Genomic DNA, 21638 nt, shown 5'->3' on the forward strand with positions numbered 1-21638 from the left:
TCCTGGTCAGAGTGTTGTCCTCCAACATCTCCTGGCCACGGTGCAGATGCGCCAGAGCCATCGCTGGCTGAGCTCTCCGGCAGCCAGCATGGAGTCCTGCCGCGGTTAGGGAAAGCCAGGACCCCTCAGTGGCCACTGCAGCTGGAGTGGATTGGTCTCATCTTGCTCACTGGTAGCAACAAAAAGTAATCATGCTGCAGTAGAAAGGACCTCATGAAATATTATCTTTTGTAGATGTCATAGTGGAAGGACAAATCTGCGTTTGGGAGCGGTAGAAGATACAGATAACTGGCGTCATTGTAACCCAGTGGCCATATAGATTGACTCCACGTCTTGCCCTTCAAAACTACCGATTTTCATCTTCCTTCCCTGGGTTCTCCCACATGTCTTGCTTTGTTGGAATGATTTGAGATGAAGTATCTAGATGTCCATAAAAACAGAATATACTTTATTACTTCTTCCAAGCTGATCACAAAAATTCCCATCTGGTCTTACTTAGGGAACAATATCACATAATTTCTGGTTAATCACTGTGTGGGTCAAAGCCTGTTTAGGAAACGCTGTCAAAACCTGTCTGTTTTCTCCACTATGAAAGAGAGTTCAGAACTCGGAGCTGACAGGCAAGGACACTACCAACAGGAGCAACTGCTGCTATATGCTTAGGTGAACTCAATATGTCAAGAGCTTATGGAGATGGGAAAGCTGCAGGGAGATCCCTGTGCTGCTGACACTCTCAGAGTAAGAATACAGGCAAAAGATTAATCTTAATAACCTAATTTCTGGGCCTTTAATTCAAGCAATAATGTTGCACACAAAATGAACACACAAAAAGTGCTCAGAGGAGATAACACCACTAGTGGTAAGATGCTCGCCGTTTTGTGTCACTTGTTTTTTCCTTATGTGACTTTATGAAACCTGAGAGCCGTGCGTATGTGCTGGGATGGATCTGCAGGTTGTTGTTGTTGTTGAGACTGGAGCTGTGGCATTTGTTTGGCTGGCTGCAGAATTAGCTCATAGGTTGCTATGTTAAGCTAATTGGCTAATTGGCACTGAGTTACCTCAGTTTGCTGGCTAATAAATAGCAGCAGTTGAGAAGCTGTCTACTTGTAATACTGTGAATGACTGGTGAGAGGATGCTGTGAAGCAGGAGTGAGCTATTACAGGTCATACAAAATTAAGGTAGTCCTCTTTGTCATCCACCATTCTTGTATAAAGCTCTTAAACACTTGGTTGTGTTGTTTCTTAGTACAGCAGAAGGTTAAAATGCCTGCCCAACCATGGCCCTCAGGTAAAAACAATACTGTTCACATGCCTCTATGGATTTCTAAGCTGAATTCTCTAGCTCTTTCCTTAGATGTAGTGAAATGATTTAATGATGATTGATTTTAGTTCAGCCATGTGTGTTTCTCTGCTACTCTCTTTTAATGGAGTTTATAAACTTTTTGGAATAAGTGCTAAGTATGGTGCTTGTAATGAGAGTTATTCTAGTTTCCAGGAAAAACTGAAGTAAGAGGAATTAAGTTAACAGTGTTCCCTTTCGTACAGGGGTACTGTTTCAAAGAGAGTGACGCTGAAAGGCATGCAAGGACAGGTACCCATATTCAAATTGTGTTAAGAAACTTCCACAGATCAGAAGATGGAAATGTATTTAAATTTCGTTTTTAAGCCTGTATATAGCAGAACATTACCTGGAACATTTCAGTTGCATTAAGAAAAGGTTAGGTGTTTCTGTAGCACAGTAGGAATAGGGGAGTGGAGGGCCATGATGCTTTCTTGGGTCTGTTTCTGTTGTCATCAACTCCTCAACATGCCGCTTGGAAATGCTAGGTCTCTCTGAGGACAAGGCACAGATAAATTTTATGTGAATTGGACATTATTTCTGAAGACCACACGTATTTACCTTTGATAAATGCTGGATTTCAGCAAATGCTGACATTCTCAAATAATTTCCCTGGGGATCTAATACTAAAGTTTCTCTACTGTAGGGTTATTCTCCTCTGGCCAATTTCTCAACTGTTTAATTTTTTTGGTTCTAACAAGTCACCCAGATTGTTTGCACCTGCCAAATTAAGCAAGGCGAGGGGCTCTTACTGCCTTAGGTAGCCTTTGAATTTCTGAAAAGTATCATCCTGTGGTATTTAACTGATGCGTAATAGGTCTGGATAGCTTATTTCCCCATCTGATTTCATGCCTTAACAATCATACAGAGAGTTTCTGGGTAGTCCTTGGGCATCCTCAGGTTTTGTTCTTGTACTACGGTGCACAGGGGGGAAGCCTGTGAAAAGTAGTTGCGTTATTGAAAACAGCAATAGAACTCATGGGACATTAAAGTAAACTTCCTTAATGACTATAATTTAAATTTACAACATTAATACCCAGAAAAGCTATTATAAATAAAAGCTTTTAAACAGGAGAGAATTAACTTGACTAAATTCCATTAGTGACATCTGCTATAGAAACACATTAAGAAGGCTAAACACCACACTGGTTGCTCAGTTAGTTAAATCCATTAGTATTAAATACATGCATTTCATCAGCTGCTCTGTTCAAGGGATCCAAGCTTGAATTCTGCTCTTGAAGTCAATAAGGTGATTTCTTTCAGTTGAGAAGTAAACAGTGATTGGTATCTCATAGGTGTTGTGCGTTACGTGCGTACTTTGTCATTATAGAAAAAATAATATGCAGTTTTGGCTTCACAACTTTCAAGTACATGAATCCTGAGAAAAATGTGTGCAGCACTGTGAGGTAAAGATTGACATGGACTAGAGTTAGACCTCTTTTACAACACTAATCCTTCAAAGAAAACTACCCAAAAGAGACTGAGAGAGAGTAATGTTATTCTCTGGGACCTCAGTCCAAAGCACAGAGAAGCAAATGAAAATCACTTATTTCCTTTGGGTTTAATCAGGCTTGGATTTTTGTTTGCTTTTAATGAAGCCATGCAGTAATGAAGCCACGCAGTTAAGAGAAAATTAAAGTAAACAGACCTACAGCATTGTGCAACCTTGCACATTAGAATGTTCACAAACCTTAAATAGGGGAAATTTTCTTAAAACAACCAAGGAAGATGTGGGAGAAGCAATATAAGCTTCTCCTAGGAGCAAGAGCTTGATGCACCAGGTGCAGAGAATAACCAGCAAGGATATGGGTGGTCTGTTAGGATGCCAGCTGCTGAGCATTCAGCACTGGTCAGGGGCTGAGAATTCCCCTGTGAGAGCACCAAAAAGCAGACAAGAATGATCATAGAAGAGATTAAAATAAATTCTATCCTGGCAGTCACAAAGATACTTTTCCACGTGTTGTTTTGTGGATGTGTTTGTATGTTGATGAGGGCGGGTTATTTTGCATTGCAGAATAGTTTGTATTCTATTTTAAAGCAAAATTATGTGCAAGCTAGTGTGTAGAGTTATACCATTTGAACTGGTTATTTGAAGACAATGCTCATCTGGGAAGGTTGCCACGCAGCTCTAAATTTTCTTGGCATACAATATAGTTTCTGTCTATTCCTTTACCACTTGTGGTGCTCCTTATTGTGAACTGAAATGATGGAATATTGGCCTCATTATTAATTTTTTGGATTTTGAGTGTGTTTGGGCTTTCTGTGTTTAGGTACCACGAGCATATGGTCCCTAGTTCCTTCTCTGTCATCTAAATTTCCTTAGTCCATAACAGAATCACCTGAGAATGATGCTGGATGGTATATTAAAGTGTCCAATTACTGTCTGTTTTATTTCGTTTTCACAGAACAGCAGCAATCTGAACTCAACCTATCACTCGCGTAAGCTTTGTTTTTCTTGTTTTGACTATATCTTTTTCTCTGAATTGCCTATGCCTAGCAAGGAAAAACAATAATCAGTGATCTGCTGTAAGTTTACATATGTGTTGTTTATGTGCACTGGAATTACTTTTACAAGCCCTCTGAAGATCACAGTAGGGATGTATTTTCCTAATTAATATAAATGCTACATGTTCCAAGATCTCAAAGACCAATGTCTGTAAATACTCTCCTGCAGTAGTCACACACACACACACACAATCAGTTATTAACTTGCAATGGTGTTTATGTTTTATATTATTTGTAATTAATTGATAAAGTATTAGGGTGGTATATTAACCATAAATATTATTGTATGACATTTATTTATGCTTTGCTGTTTCTCAATTAGGGAGATGTTTAGTAAGATGATTAAAGTGTGGTGAAGATGGAGAGAGATTTGAAAAAAATAATTAAAATGGGAATGGAGGTCAGGGAGAACAGTCATCATTGAGGATAACCAGGAGGGAGAAAAGCAGTAGTTGGGAAGTCAGCTGCTGGGTGTTCAAAGTCAGTGGTACTCAGAGAAGGCATGTGAATTTCTCCTTTAAAATCATCAATAATCAGAAATGAATAGACATGGTTTTACTCCCAGAAAGTGCAAAAGCTAGTGTCAGTTGTTCTCCCTCTTCCCTGGGACAATGCTAATTTCCATCAGGAAAATGTAACCCCAAATATCTCACTGATTGATGGTTGGGTGTGTCCTTCAGTGTTCGCGCAGCACCTAGGGCAGCGGCTCTCCAGTGCTAACTGGAGCCTTGGGGTGTAACCGCTGCATAAACGTCAACTACTCGCGGGAGCCAACAGCCTGTGTTTCCTGCACCCTTCCCGCAGCTCAGCTCATGGCAGCTCTTGGCTTTCTCTTGTACCGTGTTTATTGCTCATGTGCTCTTAAACTGGGTCAAGGAATTGATTTGCTTTCCTCCACTCGCTATAGAAATGACAAGAAATGAAGCAGAAATTAAGAGGATAGAACTTTTTCGAATGTGTTCAAGCAAAACTCATGTTGAAACGTTCTATTGAAAGCAGTCCAGGTGGTGCTACCATGAATAAAGTTTGTAAGTATCCCCTAAAATAGTCATGTTTTTTTCCTTAAATTCTGGACACCAAAGCATTTCTTGCCAGCTGCGTTGGTTTTTTTGTGAGTGTTTGAGACTCAGATTGAAAATTATTACACTATCATTAGCAGATTGGTGGTGTTTTTTGTTGGTCTTAGAGGTAATTCTACTTAACGCTGTGATTATATCTGTTATCGTGTGTACACAGTTGATGCTTTATATGTGCTTAGCCTGGTTTATAATTCGACAACTGGTGTGTTAACTGTTACACTCTTAACCGTAGTCCAGCTTTCTATTATTGCATTGATGTCCAATGAATCTAATGCAGGGGGTCCTTTCAAAATTAACTCTAAAAGTTCCTGACTGTTGCCACATGCTAAAACCACAGTTTTGCACTTATAGATTTAAAAATAAATTTGACTTTTTATTTAGTTTCTGTGTAAAGTACTCTTTAGTCATTCTGTTCAACATTTGCGGGAGTTCAAATTTCTACTTGAAATTCAGATGACAATGGAAGCACTAAAGCACAATGAAAATTGAGCTGTATGTATCTAGCCATTCTTATCACCCTGGGACATGACTGCCTCACCATGTCCTCGGTACATAAGAATTTTTTTCTTTCTTTCCTCTTGCAGTAGTTCCATATTCACTCATATTTGTTTATGCAGAGGCATTAAGCAGTAAAACTGGAAGTGAAGATAGCAAAAAATAAGGGAAGAAAAAATTATATTCTGAGGGTTTATGTAGACTTCCCAGTACAATATGTTTTACAAAAGGAGTCTAAACTGATGGCAAGAAAATCTCTTAAAAGTCTCTTTACTGTTAGAAAACATATCTATTTCTAAATATTGACTCTTGTAGAAATCTGTTCATAACCTTCCTGCAGGTTTCTAGGAGCAGTTCTAAATCTGGTCCTCTCTCCTGCCTTGAGGCCACCTAAGTCATGTTGATCTCTTAAAGGAAGAATCCTTGTGTTTGACGTTTTCGGTTTTGTTTTGTTTTGGTTTTTTTTCACAGCAACTAAGAGTAGGTAAAAGTTTTCTGTGAAACATATTTAAAATTAGATGACCTGAAAGGTTTAAGGAGGACTTAAGTTACTGTAAAAAAACCATCGTAAACCCTTCCTTTTAATTTCCCTAGCACAAGATGCATTTGGGTCTTTTTATTACTTTAGAAGTCCAAAGCTTCCCAACTTGCTTAAATGCTTTCTGACAGTTTTGAGAAGTGCAAAATATACTTCGCAATGCATAAAGTATTCCACTTTTATCGCCTGAGAAGTTCTATGCATTCCTGTTACATTCAGTTCTGCAGAAAACAGAACATGGCTTCTTTGCTAGTTACAATAGCTCAGCACTCACTATTTTTTTTCCCTCTCTCTTGCTCCATCTCTCTCCTCTCCTGCCCCAGTAACTTAATCATTCACAGCAGACTCAAAACTTCATTGATTTAGGAAACTTGGATTCAATCCTGAATATATTTCCAGAACTGTCAATGTGGGGACTTCTTAGGAACAGGTGGAATATGGGGCTGTGATTCAATCAGGGATTTATCAAAAAGAGCTGGAACCGCCTAGATGTGTTTACAAAAAGCAGGTTCGTGTATATTATGTATATTCTGCACCTGTTTCTCCCCTCCTCCTCCTTGCTCTGGAGCTGGTCTATGCAAAATGTGTCTGAGTTTGCCGTTTTGGCACTTGATCTTATTTTGACGTCATGTGAAATCCAAGCAGTAGCAAGGTAATAACAAAGACATTGTTCTTAAAACAAAAAATAAAATTCTTTATATCTTGCTTTCCAGACTTTTTTTTATTTATTTTTTTCCCCTTTTGATCAGAAATGGTTGTTGGTTTAATTCCCGAATTGCTGGCAGGCCTACAGCTGCTTTGTAAAAGATCTGACAGAGCAGACGTAGGACTAAAATATAAGCAGCTTGGGGAAACACAGCATAGGCAGCAGATCAGGTAAGAAGAATAAACCATATGTTATTGCTACTTCCAGAATCGTAATGTCGTTGGGTTGATAAACTATTTTCTGCGTAAAATGACTTAAGAGGAACATTTACACTCTACTGTATTTTGAATAGAAGTAGGCTTGCTCCTAATTCTCTGGGGTTTTACAATGAGTCTGTGAACAACAGGAGGCAACTCTGCAGATTTTTCCCATTAAATTCATGCTGGTACGTGCTTGTCTCTATTATATCTTGGATAATGATTGCTTCCCAGGTGCAGAAGTCAGGTTTTGGATTTAAAATATACACGAGAGAGGTATTTTGGCTAGGAAACCATAGGTCTGTTGCTATGATGAGTATGAGATGTGATACTCAAAGATTTCTTGGAGCCTTTAACTATTTTTCAGATATCATACAGATATTGCCAGGGAATGAAAAATACCTGTTTTCCGAAGACATACCGATATCACATCATCACAAATGTGTCCCTTTCTTCAAGGAAGGTTTTGAAGACTCAGGGTGGAAAAGGTCAGTTCCAGGCCGTTTGAAACAATGTCTCTTGCCATGCTGTGGTGTCCCTGCCAGACCCCACGCAATCATCATCACCGCAGGATGAACGGTAAAGGGAACAAGGAAGACTTTGTTCGAGAACGTTGCGAAAATTCACAACTGATAATGATGACTGATGCATAGCAGCGGTAGCATAAGGTCATAGGAAGGAAAAAAGAAACAGCAAAAATCTATCAGTGATTGCTTCAAGAAGACATTGACTTCTTCTGGAAAAAAGTGCTCCTTTTTATGTTACCACTGTTAATGAACTGAGGGTGAAAGGAAGGCAAGACATTTTGTGGTGTGACAGCTAAAAAGGGGTTTATTTTGTGTTGTTTCACTTACTGAGTAGGGTGTGGTGAGAATGGAGCCTTCTCCTAGCAAAAGCAGACTGTACCCTGAGGCAGTGATGTTTTTCCTGCTCCAGGCGTTTTGGAGGAGGAGAGGAACAGGGGAAGTGAATGGAAGTGGGGGGAAATGCAGAGTACTTGGCCCTTTCCAGATGTTCCCAGACATGAATTTGTCCAGTGGGTAGTGAGTAAGAAAAGAGATATTTACCGATCCTTTGCTTTCCCGATACCTGTCCTTCTATTAATTTACCAGAGGCAGGTTTAAGTGTAGGATCAATCAGGTCTGAAACCAGAGACACAACACAAAAAAACCACTCAGTGTCCTGTGCAAAATGAATTAATTAACTGATGATCTGACTGAAGGAAAAATTAAGTTTTCGTAACTTAATACTTGTGCCCAAACTCAAGGAGAGGTGTCTTATTTTCCAAATATGTAGGGATTATTTCTATCCTTGCTCTTTATGTGCTTTTTCACATCAAGTCCTAGCTGTACCAAAGCAGATTACTCTAAGTACCCTTGTGGGATTTATTCTTAGGAATGTAAATAAGCTGAGCATCAAATGCATAATAGTCCAGTTCAGTCCTGAGAATTTTCCAGTCTCTGGTGTGAGAAGTGTGTTAAGTTTGGCTGAAGTGCAGATCTGCCTCTAGTTTTCCTGTTCATCTGAACAGTTTGGACTTTGACTTGTTTGTTGTCTTCATTGCTCCACGCAAAGCATTATAACAGCAAGTACAGGCAACTGGTGGTGGAAAATGAAATTTCTACTCCAGTCTAAGAGGCCAAAAGCTAATGGGCACACGAAAGGCATGCTTACTACTGCTACTTGCTGTTCTTGCTGTACAACAAGATTGTGTTGCACTAAAGGAGGAAGCCGAAGGGTTAATTCATCGTTGGTTCTGAGCAATGTATAAACAAGATTTGGTTGTGATGGAGGTGAACAGTTGGGAGAAGTGACTAATCTAATCAGGCCTACAGTCAGGGTAAGGCTGAGTGAGTAATATCGGAATATAATAAGGCAGAATTTTGGATTTCAGGCCAGGAAGAGATAGGGGAGGACTTGGAGAGCTACTCTGCAAGTCAGTAATAGGCTGGAAGAGTGCAGAAAGAAATGAAAATGTTCAGGAGAAACTCTTGTGTACCCAAAGGCTGTGCATGAGTAACACAGGAAAAAAACAACCCAACAGTGTTATCTGTGAAAGGGTGAGGAAGCTGGGTAGAGAAGTGCAAGAAGCAATTAAGAGAAAAAATATAACGCTTTGTTCCGGGAAGAGTGCAAAAGCTGACAACGTGAAAGCATTTGGGGAAAATTGCCAGGAAACAGAAATGAAATTAGAAATTACATGGAAGTATAGGAAATCAAGAAGCACTCTGAGGTGTGCCTGTGTGCTTGTTTACATGTATAGACACATACATACAGAAGCTTCGTCAGGTTTCTGAAGGACAGTGGGAATAATCTAATTACGCTGGAGACAAAAGTTTCCTGGCACCTTTAGCTATTTGTGTCTCTTAGTGCTTTCAGGAGGGTTGCTGACAGAAGGTCGGTAGAAGAAATGAGCTTTTCATGCTAGGGATAATGAAATATTGCTAAATTCAAAAGTGCACCAGAAATCTTTAATCACATGCTAAATTTAATTTGTGAAGTGTTAAATGTGCTCAGGTTTTATTTCAGGCTCCTGAAGCTGGGTACTGAAGTACTTGAATCATTGCTAGAAAGTAAAGAACATTTCAGGAAACCTGTAACTTTATGTTAAAGTCTGGGGTTTTTTTTCCTTTGGAGACAAAAAAGAAAAAGGAATGGGTCTGCTTCTATAGTCTCCAGGTGCTCATATGTCTGGATGTCCAATTCAAACAAAATGACTAGAAGTGTAGGATTTCAACTCAAGAGTGACATAGTAGAAAGAGTTGCTATTTTATATCACATTAAACTACTTTGGTGCCACAGAAAATGACCTTTAGCTGGCACAAAAGAACAGATCCTGACATTCTCTCCACCTATTGCCTTCAGTGGGAATACCTTTGGAGTAAGAAACAGCTCAGTGTGAGCAAGAACCTCAAAACCAAGCCTTACAATAGATTGAAATCCTTTGATGAGTCAAATTGTAATAATGTCTTTCATTTTCAGGTATAATTTTTTACCACTGAAAAATTTCTTATTTCAACACGGGCAGCTTAAAGTGGAAGTCAAAATATGAGCAGAGATAAATAGTGCTGTGTGAGCCTCCAAGGGGTGTCCTAATGCTAGAAATTCTCCTGCAACTTTGTGCCAAAGTATTACTTTATAATCTGTCAACTGTTTAGCCATAATTACAGCTTCTCTATTTTGTCCCTACATGGGAATTTGTTTCTTTTATAATTTTTAATTTCCCAGGAGCTCTCATTAAGGGTTGAAACCATTTGCTTGATTTCCCTTTATTAAATATACTGAAGAGTCAGCTGTCTTTGGAATAAAATACAATTTCATAATTAGGACTATGTGCTTATTCGCTGTGCTAAATTTCTGCTTTATTCTTATTTCAGTGTCTTCTCTGAAAGTAAACATTTAGGATGGATAAGTAAAGTTGGAAAGAAACAAACCTTATTCCAGACTTATCTCCCAATTGTTTTATTCTTTCTTGGGTAACGTGTATTTCATTTTGATTTATTTATAAAATTAGTTGGGTAACGAGGAACAGATTTGGAGTGAGCGAGAAATGTTGACCTTGTGTTGAGAGCTCTGCATGATGGCAAAAATACCTTTTTTGCTTTTCAGGGTCTGCTCTTGTCCTTTGTTTTACAGCAGTTAATTTCCTTAAGTACATTTTTTCTTGATCTAGTAAAGATAGAGCATAGCAGTAATGAAGCACCCAGCTGAGCTGAATATTCTTGCAGTACATCTTTAGTCTTTCTATCAACACTTTCGTGGGGTTTGAATGCTCTTTCTGCTCTAATTTAATATTATTACACCTTATTTATATTCTGGCATCATCCCAAAAACCCAATGTAGCCTGTCTGTCCTACTGTGATAATGCTGTGCGTGGACAGTGATCAACATGTGGAAATTATAGTACTGAGAATTGCAGACATTTGCCCAGGGCCATAAGTGGAGGTCAAAAATTCATCTCTCTTAATTACATATTGGTTATACAACCACCCAGACAGTGTCGCCTCTGTACCTAAACATGATGCTCTTATTCTGAAGTCTTCTTTTCCTCCCTAATAAAACAGTTGCCTTCAAACCCAAACTCAAGGCTTTTCGTTGCTTCCTGTTATTAGAACTCTGCTTATTCTAATGATCTTCATATCCTACATCCCTTCCCCTGTTGCTGCTTTGTGAGTTCCCTTATGCAGATCTGTGTCCTCTCAGCACTTATAGCCGCTTATTTATTCACTCATTAATTCAGTAATACAAAGGGGGATTTACAGTTACAGGCACTTCTGATGTGAAAATGGGTGAGAAAAGAGGAGACCAGATGCCTTGAGGACAGCTTCTTTGGTTTTGTTGCTTTGTTTTTCAGGCTTTTGCACCGAGCATGCTTGGACAGTCACGAATAAAAAGGGAGTAGAACGGCCAAAAACAAGAGAGAAAAATCTCTAATGCGCTAGCCCAGAGGCTGACACTTTTTAACGTTTTTTTTGACAACCCATAAGAGGTCAGTGTGTGACACCTACATTTGATAATCTGCTCTGCTTGGTGAAATTTCCAGCACAAACTTCTACATCAGAGAAGACTCTTTCTATTTTCAAGTGCCGGATCATTGGGTCCAGGAGAGGTCTGTAGGTAGCAGTAAGTTGAAACAAGCATTTCAGCGCCATAACCTCCCCAGGGTAAAACACGGTGTGGGGAATGTGCTATATCGCTTTCTGTACCACAATATCTATGTGGAAACTGCAGATGTCCTTGCAGCGGGAGCCTGAAGAAAAGGCTGGGTCCTTCAGGAGAATTTTCTTTGTGTTACTCCATCAAGAAAGCTGAATTAATTCTCTGTTTCTCTTTAGAGCTTCCCATCTGCTGTGTGGCTGTGAATAACAGCGATGGGGAGAGCCAGAGAAATGCTTTGCTAGCCAGCTGAGAGGGAAAACTTTGGAGTGCAGATTAAGAGAAAGGTTGTACAGCCAGAGCTTTTTCTGCTGTCTCTGCCTTGAGCTTAGACAGCTGGAGCAGGGAGCTCTGATGGATCTACTGGAGGCAGTTTGGGGAAGTTCTTGAGAATTAATTACTCTTTCTTTCGTTTCCCTTGGGTCTGGCTTGCAGCACAGAGTTTTTGCTGGTGACATGTGTGGATAGGCTGGGAATAAATGATATGTCAGTGGAAAGGATTGCTGACACTTTTATACAGCCAGTGGATAGAATCCTGGAGACTTTCTCAGCCGCTCCATTTCATTATGAGAACTCTTTCTAAATACATGCACAAATAGTGATTCTGGTGAAGATGCTTTATCCTTGCCTTTAACACTCTCCATATCCACATGACACGCTTTGCATCTGAGATGGTGTAACTTTCTTTTGGTGAGGCTATTTAAAGCCCTGGATATGAATGTTTTTCTCCTATGTGAAACTATTCACTGGTGTAGCTCAGAGTACTCTGCAAACACTTCAGCTTTTCATTATATTTATTAGACCTGCGATTTAGGTAGGGTAGGTTATGTGTAAAATTTACATATACTTAAATGGACATCAAGAAAAGCTGTAAATTATTCAGATCGATCAGAAAGGGATCAAAAAAAAATGCCTATCAAACTTAGATGAGTAAGCATTATCTGCTGCGGTCCCTGCATTCTAGATACTTGCTTATAGAGTAGACTCCAGAGCTATAACTGAGGTGCCCAAGTCCCTTTGCAGAGCAAATAAAAGGGGAAAAACTAGGGAATCATTTCAAAGAATGGTCTTATGAGGCTTCTTCTGATTCCTAGGTGCTTTTGAGGGGGGGGGAGGGGTGTGTGTGTGATGGCGGGGTCTAGGGTCTGTACCTGTAGGATCTCTGCCTCTTTCAAGTTGTCTTTGCAGCCTGGAGTCCTTAAATGAGATGAGGGGTCCATAAGCCTTCTAAAGAGCCAAGCAAAGGAAACTCTTCCCTTTTACTCCACTTGCTGAGTTTTAAAATGAAATTAACATCCTCTTGCCCTATCCCTGCCTACCTCTTCCCAGAGTCTGGAGTGGAAGATGGGGCTTTTACAGTCATGGAGGTTAACTGCAGGTCTCTACAGCCCATTTGTTACAAGGCACTGCATGCTGCTTTCTGCAGTGTGGCAGGGATTCAGTTTTGCCTGGAAGCTCCTCATAAAACACCTTGTAGAGGCAGCTGGCACATGTTCCCTTTCCGTCAGTCAGGGGGCAGATGAGCATCTCCCAAGGTCAGGGTGAATTCGGCATGCTTGTCCCTGCCCGGGGCACCTCAGAGGTGGCAGTCCTTGTTGCAAAACTCATCAGCCACTGCCACTGGGTCATAGATAATTCAGGTTTGTTCATTTAAGATCTGTGAAGGTGCCAGACATCCCCATTCCTACAGTGGAAGAATACCTCTATCCTGTTGTTTTTGTGGGTTCCTTTTAAGTTTAATCATGAGCTTAGTGTTAACTGTTTTGGCTCTCTGATGGAGCTCTCATGTGCTGGCAGAGCCTACGTGGCACCTGAATTTCAGTCAGTGAGCTTGCAGCCCTTCGCTTGGGGAGCTTGCCTGAGGGTAGCGAAATGATCACTGTTAGTCACTTGGTGGCCCTGACTGCTAGATGCTACTGCTCAGATGTTCCTTTCCACCAGCACCCTAATACTTCCAGTTATACCTATAAAATTAACTTCCTGGGTGGCTAGAAGTACTGCATTCATTACTTCAAAAACCCCATCTCTATCCCTGCTGCGACTATCTATTTACTATCCTAAGGGGACAATGAAGTGATAATAAAGCATATAATTTGCTTGAAATGGTAGGAAAGAAACTAGTGTAATGGGGATCAGTAACTCTTCCTTTTTACAAATGAAAAATGGCAGAAGCAGTGAGAGTGGCAATCACTTACATTTCTCAGATTTATCTGGCTTTAGGTCTGGAAATTGGGTTCTGAAGTGCAGAAGTAGATCTGTGTGAATCAGTGCAGAGATCATCAAAACCAGAAAGAGCTCACAGGAGGGATTCTCAGTAATCCTTGTGAAACTATACTAGTGTTTCTCCAGGTGTAGCTACCAACAGCTTCCCACCCCCCTTATTAATGAGAATAGTATAATTGGCTTTGTAAATTATGTATTAGAGGATGCATCTGCATGCTGCCACATTTTGCCAAGTAATAAAATGGTTGCGGATTCGAGTTTTTTAGAAGGTATTATTAAATAAACAGCGGTTGAACTAGGAAAGCTAAGCTGCCAAGACTCCATAAGCTCAGGTGCAATTTTTACATGTGTGTCTCAAAGTGGGTCCACAAATCTGTAAGGCCCTGCTCTCATATTCAGTCTGTGTTTTTTGAGGTAAAGGTAAAATGAAAACACTGATGAGCGTACTTAGGGATGTAAGGGAAGAAGCTGTTTGAACCTTGTTCTGCTAAAGACTCTCATCAAGCAGCACTGCATTGCATGAACAACCACATTAATATTATACTTAAACTAGGAAAATTGTCACGGTTTCCCAGTCTTGCATCACTTTTAACAGGAGTGTCAAGAGTAGTTTATTTGTGATGACGCCTGCTGAATGCTTGTATTAGAGATGACATTAAAATCTCTGGTATCCTCTTGTTAGCCTATTCTCCTTCTGATGCATTGGATATACGGGCTTGTAACGGTTACCCTTCAAATAGTCGCATGTGAAACTGAAAAGAAATGTCTGTTTCTTTTACTGTCAGACACAGAGGACAGAACCACTAGGAACTAAAAAAAACCCCAGTCAATAGTAACATGCTAACAATTGTCTGGAAACACATTATAAAGAAAAGATATTTATAAGCATTTTTTAAATTGGAAGGGAATGGTGTGTATGGCCCTGAATATATAAAACATTAAGGCGTTAGACATTGGTTAAATGCTGGAGTAAAGCTGAGACATCTGATAACTGCAAAACTGTTTATTGCTAGACATATTCCAATGAAGGGAGCATTGCTCTTGAAAAGATAAAAGAATACAATGAGCTATAACATAAAGTAGAAAAAATGTTCTTCCCCCCCCCCCCCCCCCCCCCCAAGGTTTAGCAAATGTGGTGTTTCTATTTTCTTAGGCTATCCAGTGACTTAATTTAGAGGAATAAAAAAGATGAATTGTGTTTGGGTCTCTGTCCTCTTTGCACAAAATCATCCAGCAACTGAATTGATTTAACTGAACTACAGTGCTCAGCTCAGTATAGAGACCTATAGCACATCTACCAGGAAAATTAAACCCAGGCAAATAAAAACCCTCTGGGATTTCTGCTTAGATCACTTCCATCACCTCAATTTTAAAATATGGAAAAAAGGAATTCTGAGAGGACAAATACAAAAGACACAGCAGTGGTAATGCTTAAAAGGTAAGGCATCATTACAAGTAGAGAGGTGTTTTAAAGAAGGCCACTTTAGACTCTGGCTGGTTGACAGTTGCCCAATTCCCAATGAATGCACTACTTCATCTAAAGTAGTTCAGACTTTATGTTCTTATGATTGGCTTCCAACAATTAATGTACAGCTTTGGGTTCTTCAGTTAAATATTAATAGTACTTCTTGGAATAGTTCATACAGTGTCTTATGCCCATGTTTCTGTTACCTGCTTAACTCTTCCAGAGACATAAAATGTCATAATGAGTTACTGAGACCTTTTTGTATGGAGAATTTGCATGGATTTTCTTCCTTAGATATAGCTGTAGTACCTGGGTTAGGTAGTTCTCACCTTCCATTGCATGAGCAATGCATACAGGAAGAAATTCCAGAAGTGAGCGTACAGCATCTACTTATTTACAGCAGTGGTTTAATATTGCATCTGTGTATCTCGGTGTAAAAGACTTGAGTAGCCCATGATTCCAGAGCGTTGTGTCTGTCACAGTCCAGCCACAGGCTCTCCAGAATGGTCTTTTGCAATTTCATATTGTTCACTTCTGATTTTAATTAGGAGAAATTCTTATATACTATGTGACAACTATATACAAAGGCCTTAAAGTAATTTACACTAGACTTCTGCCTTAGTCTCTGTACATGACTGGTACATTCTGACCCACTCTGTTTGTGAGCAAGCTGAAAACTAGAAAAAACGTCACACTGATTGCTGAAGCAAGCTTTGTGCTGTGGATTATGCTCGTTATTCATAATTATCTTTTTGTGACTAGTCACCTGAATGGCATTCTGTTTTTATTCTCCAGTTTGGGTGATCAGAACTGTAACGGAATATGGAGTGGTAAGGAAAATAAAAATTTATGGGACCAGAATCCATTTATTGCAGCAAGGTTTAGGGACTATGCATTATTATTTCTCCTTTCAAATGGAAAGTCATGAAAAAAGAAAAAAAAAAAAAAAAGAAAAGGAGAGAGGTAATTGGAATTCAGACTTAATTTTCTGTATGAAAAACCATAATTTATCCAAGCACTAATATTAAGAAAAGGGAGGGAAAGGACATAATAATGTGATAAATCTGGTTTTCTAATTAATCTAAATGTTGAGAACTATATCTCTGCACTATAAACCTGACTTTTGTTAATAGCACAGGATAATGATGTTTCAGTCACTGAGGAAACATTTTTTCCCTTACTTAAAAAGCAGCAGCGTTGTTTGTTTTTTTCCTGGGGGGGTAGGGTGGGGTGGGGTGGGGAATCTAATAAGAAATTAAACATGAGGAAATCTGGGGAAACAAGGAAATGTAAGTACTGATATGATCTTTTCCATCACAGAAGCATTTTCTGTTTGGGAGTTCTTTCACATACTCTCCTGCTACTTCCCCCCACCCCATTCTTTGTCTAAAGTTCTAATTTCTTGTTCCATGGCAGCGAATAAACCCGGGAGCAAAAGTATGAATAGCAAATTCACAGCAGCTGTAACAGCAGCTATTCATTCTGAAGTCAGCTACTGTTTTGTGGCATTTGCTCTAACCCAAACGTTCTGACCCTTATTTCCAGGCCAGTCATTCCTACTGGTCCAAACACTCTATGTCTCACCTGGTTGTAGAGCTGGCCCTAAAAGATTGCTTACACTACCTCCTCGGTGGTCTCTCCTGTTTGTCCCCTGCTCCCCAGCAGCCAGCTGTGACAGCCTTGCTGCTTGCAAACAGCTCTGGTAGGTTGAGCCTTCAGGAGATGGGAAATGTGAGGGCAGCAGTTATTTGAACAGTTTCATAAGGCTTTTTAAATTAACCGCTGTGTATGCAGATAGAGAGGCAATTATAGTGAAACAGCGATTGGAATGAAAGCTGAGAAGCACTTAAAGAAGTTGTTCGTCATCTGAGCAGGAACAGAGCTGGTAGGTTTGCTTCTCCCAGTTCCAATAGAGCTGTTACAGCCTTGTCATTATACGATGTAAAACTCTGCCTTGTACAGCTTCGTCTTCACTGTTTCGTTAACATTTCCAAATACACAGAGCGATGCTATTGTGTTAGATCAGTTCATTGCAGTCTCCATTTTTGGACTATTTGCCTAGGTTTTGTCTTTATTTGCCTTCACAAATGAATACCGCCCAACGTTATTACCTTTGTCACATCTTTCTCTGTTAGATCACAGTGACTGTCGCTTCTTTTTAATTTGAAGAGCTGTTTTGGACAGTGGAAGAAAGTGGCTATTATGTTTCACAACGAACCCATTTGGAGTTTGGTTGTGAAAAGATATTTTAGTGAAATAGTCTCATAACACAGGAAGAAGGTGAGGGAGAAGGGAAAATCGGGTGAAAAAATATAGCTGCAAAATCAACATTGTAAGGAGAACGTGTATTGGCAATTACACGTGGCGTGCAATGTGTTCTGTAAAAATGAGCAAATAATTTGCAATGAATAATTCAGTTTACTAATTTGGCCGTTGATCATTCTGTGGAATGTTTGCAAGAAGGCTGCAGTGTCCTTGAATCTCAACTGCATGGGAATAAGGTTTCCCAAGAAAAAAAAATAATAAAGTTCAGCATTCGTTGCAAAGACAATGCAAAGGATGTTTCTGTGTGCTCCTTCAGTGAGGGCAACACGTACTGTTATTGAGCTTGTCTGAGTTTATCCTTCAGTAAGATGTGGCCGAGGTATAATACAGGAAAAGAATGGCTGAAATCAGAGTGTTTATTAAGAAGAAAAAAAACCCCAGAAGTATTATGTAGAATTTCCAAGTTCTAGAGTTATAACTTTTTCATGTTGAAATAAAATGCGAAAATACATTGTGGGAGCTGGAACAAAGAACTCTGCTAATTAGCAGCAGTAAAAATAACTGCCTTTCTTTTGAAAGTAATTGTATGCAAAAACAGAGCTTGTATACAAAGGGATAATTAACACAGAAAATATATAATTACATACAAAGGAATAATTAAATCTGAAGTCTTAAATGCATTATGAACAACTGCTACAAGAAATCACTACTTTTTTGGTGCCAGTAGGAACGGTAAGTTTCATCATGCATCTATTCAAGCTCATTTGTAACTGGTGCTTTTCCTCTTAAAAAAAATAAAAATAAAAATGGAGGAAGGAAGTTTCCCATAGGAAGGGAACGAGGCACCTTAGCAAGGTTATGTGAGATGAAGGGGAGTGGCACTGTCTGCAGCTTACTCTTTCCTACCTGGTGGTGTAAAGCCTTTACTTTGGTTAGTAGTAAAGTCATCTTATAATGAACTACCAGTGCCTACAGAACCTACCATGAGCTGTACCATGCTCAATGGGAATTTCAAATCACACTGCTGTCAAAACTCCTGATCTTTGTGGAACTGGAGCCATGTGTTTACCCAACAAAATCTGTCGGGTCCTAGGGAGAAGGATCATCCTACCCTGCGCAGGGCTCTGCCCTGCTGCTCCTGCTACCCAGCCACAGGCAGGTCTGCAGAGGGCTCAGCTCTGTGCAGCCTGAGGGGCTGTCAAGCACTTGAGGTTTGTGCCTAAAAATACGCTGAACTTTGTGCCTGTTTCTGTGGACTGGGGACTGGACGGTCAGAGTTTTGCCTGATGGAGCCCTGCAGGAAAACATGTCGGTTGACTACTTGCAGTGAAGTGAAACAATTCAGGGCAATTCCTTAGGAACAGAGTGTCCATATGTTTGGTTTCACTCAGCTGCAACAAGCAGCTCTGCTGTGTGCTTTACACTGTGCTGTACTTTTTAGATCAATCCATGGCATCATTTGCTCATTATAATGGGCAAAGCAAGCTAATCCCTCTGTGAATGACATAAATGACTGTGATAAAAACCAACCCACTTACCAGCTAAAACTTTGATCAGTAAACCATTCCTGGAGAACAGTGACAAACAGTAAAAATATTGATAGATCAGAATGTCAAAAGATTAAAAATCAGTGGGACTACTCATAAAAATGGTGCTAGTGTGAAACCTTAATTCATTCAGTCAGAAAATGAGCTTCGATCTGTAAGATATTTAGGTACCCAGTTTCAGTTGGATTAATGAGAATTAGAAGCATGAAGTTGACTTAGACATCTTGCAGTACTAAGATGTTTGTGAACTTTTGATTTAGTAATCTCTGGATATCCCTGGGCAATTTAGTTCAGTACTTTTTTTTTTTTTTTTTTACCTGAATATCTTTGAGTCCCAGAAACGTTATTGTCTCTTGGAATCATTCTTCACCTAAGCGTCTGATGGAAAAATAAATGAAATTGTCCCTTCTGATTCTCTCTTTAAATCTTTACTATAAGAATGAGTTATTACCCAGTTTACTGGGTAAGTTACGGGGTTGAATGGTATGTGTTTGTAGAGTATTCTGTTCATTTCTCGGTAAACAAATTACAGGAAAGTAATGGCGAACTACAGGGAAGTAATAGTTCAGGCTAAGAGAGTCAAATACATCAAATGGAAAATGCCTCAGATGAGCTGTATGATAATAGAGGATTACAACAATTTTTTGAAAATAGCTATGTTGTGGGTAAACAGGCCACATATTAAATGTGCAAGGCAAAGTACAAATTAAGGCAAAGTACAGTTTTTTACGCATTCATGAGATTAATGTCATCTAAAGAAGAAAATCCCTATTAAAGCTTTCCTTAGGACTCAAACTGACATGCCGATAGGGTTTCCTGACATTTCTGAAGCTCTTCAGATGACCAAATTCAAGATAAACCAATGATCTACATGTTCTACTTATTCAAGTTTGATTCTGAATAACTATGCTGAATTGGACTGGGACCTCAAACAGGAATAGCAATGCTAAAACTGTGAAATCACTGCACCACAAAGTTTTGATACTTTCACTGTTCACAATTCCTACTGATATCAGTGTTGCTGGATCCAGCCCTAGATCTCTATAAACTGAATGAAAAAATATTAAAATGCTCTTGTATGATACTATCTCTCAGTGCTTTTGCAGGAGGTAAAATATTTAACTACCTAATCAATGCTTCACACTTCAGTTTGCAGATCTATAGAAGTAGTGATGCCACAGTATTGCTGCTGCCTAAGCAAGGTCCTAACACAGATATAAGACCCCTCAAACGGCAGCTACAACCTGAAAACCTTCAAAAGGCTTTGGATGTAACAATATGGCTGTTAGAAACCAGAGATGATTCCTACAAACGCTTGATTTAGATGCAGTGTTTGTGCAAGAAGATTTAATGAAGGTCAACTTAATTTCATAAGGTGTTATCCAAAACCTTAAATTTTGCTCTTCAGTTCCATAGCTTGTATATCATTTTAATAGAGTTCAGCTTCTACACTAAATAAAAGATGAATGGGCTCCTGGGGAATAAATGTGTTTGGGAGACCAACAAACAGAAGTAAACACATACAGTAGAACTTGTCCCTGGACAGGGGAAGTGTCTAACTTGTTCTTTATTAAAAACAAAGTGGAAATATTGGTAACTGAGGGGTATGGGAGGGATGTCTTTGTTGCTTTAATGTCCAGATGTGCATTAAAATAACTCTGGATAGAGTCTATAAATTTTGGGACAGATATTCCAAATACTCAATGCAGAATTGCAACTGCAAATGGAATTCTGTGGAGAAAGAAACTTGCAAATTCCAATTTGATGGTTTGTTCTTTGCACAACCTTGTTTTCCAAGAAGGCCAGTATGATCTCTGATTGACCTCATTTCCTTGATCTGGCCTTAGAATGGAGCTTTGACTTTTTAATGATGTGCCAAAATACAGGATTCTACATTGCTGTGACTGAACTTGGAATAGGCTAAAAGTTTAATGTACATAGCTTTATTTTGGTCTGAAGCATGATGTTCTGGGATGACCTTTAATAACACTCCTGTGAAGCTCTAGTAGGAAACTGAATTACCAAAAAAACCACCTGAGCTCACTGTGACAGACTAAACATAACTAGAAAATAGTTGTTGGCTGCAACTAGGAAACTGTCAGCCAAATTCAGCCCAATACCATTTACTGCCATGTTTCTCTATTTTATACTTGGAACAGGAACCTTAGCAGAAATCCTAAGGTTTACTGCTAAATTAACTTATGTCGCCCTGTAACAATCAAAGCAGATGCCAACTATTTGGATCTTAAAATTTGCAGCACACTGTGATTTTTACCTGCCTGACTTTGGAAAAAGAAGAACAGCTCCATTCTAGGGCTCTGAGTACAAGTTTGTTTACATGGTCCATTTTATTTCTCTAATAATTTAAGTGAAAACTTGATTTATGAAATCTTGATTCAGGGAAGGAGTAAGTATGTCTAAGCCAAACCACGGGAGTAGTCTTAACCTCCTTAGAACTAGTGCATGTGTTAGGTGGCATACATAATAAATTTATAATTTTGTAATAAATACATTTACACATTACTTATTTCCCACTGAAACACAGTAAAAACAAAGCTTTAGATCCTCTTAGTCTGAACCAAAACACTCTGTGATCTCAGCGGTGAGGAATGCCTACCTGATA

General features: G+C 39.3%; 1 protein-coding gene across 2 annotated transcripts in view; it reads left to right on the forward strand.

The window, feature by feature from the left end:
* The first annotated feature begins 746 nt into the window (after positions 1–746).
* LUZP2 (leucine zipper protein 2) overlaps positions 747–21638 on the forward strand; it is a 309793-nt gene continuing 288901 nt past the window's right edge. Inside the window, exon 1 of one of the 2 annotated variants that reach the window (XM_056355154.1) lies at positions 747–859. The gene's annotated coding sequence lies outside the window, so the exon portion shown is untranslated. Of the gene's footprint in view, positions 860–1116; positions 1180–21638 lie in introns of those variants that run through there. The other variant, XM_056355153.1, reaches the window with a different exon arrangement.

Source organism: Falco biarmicus, chromosome 10, assembly GCF_023638135.1.
Source record: "Falco biarmicus isolate bFalBia1 chromosome 10, bFalBia1.pri, whole genome shotgun sequence".
NCBI classification, from domain to species: domain Eukaryota; kingdom Metazoa; phylum Chordata; class Aves; order Falconiformes; family Falconidae; genus Falco; species Falco biarmicus.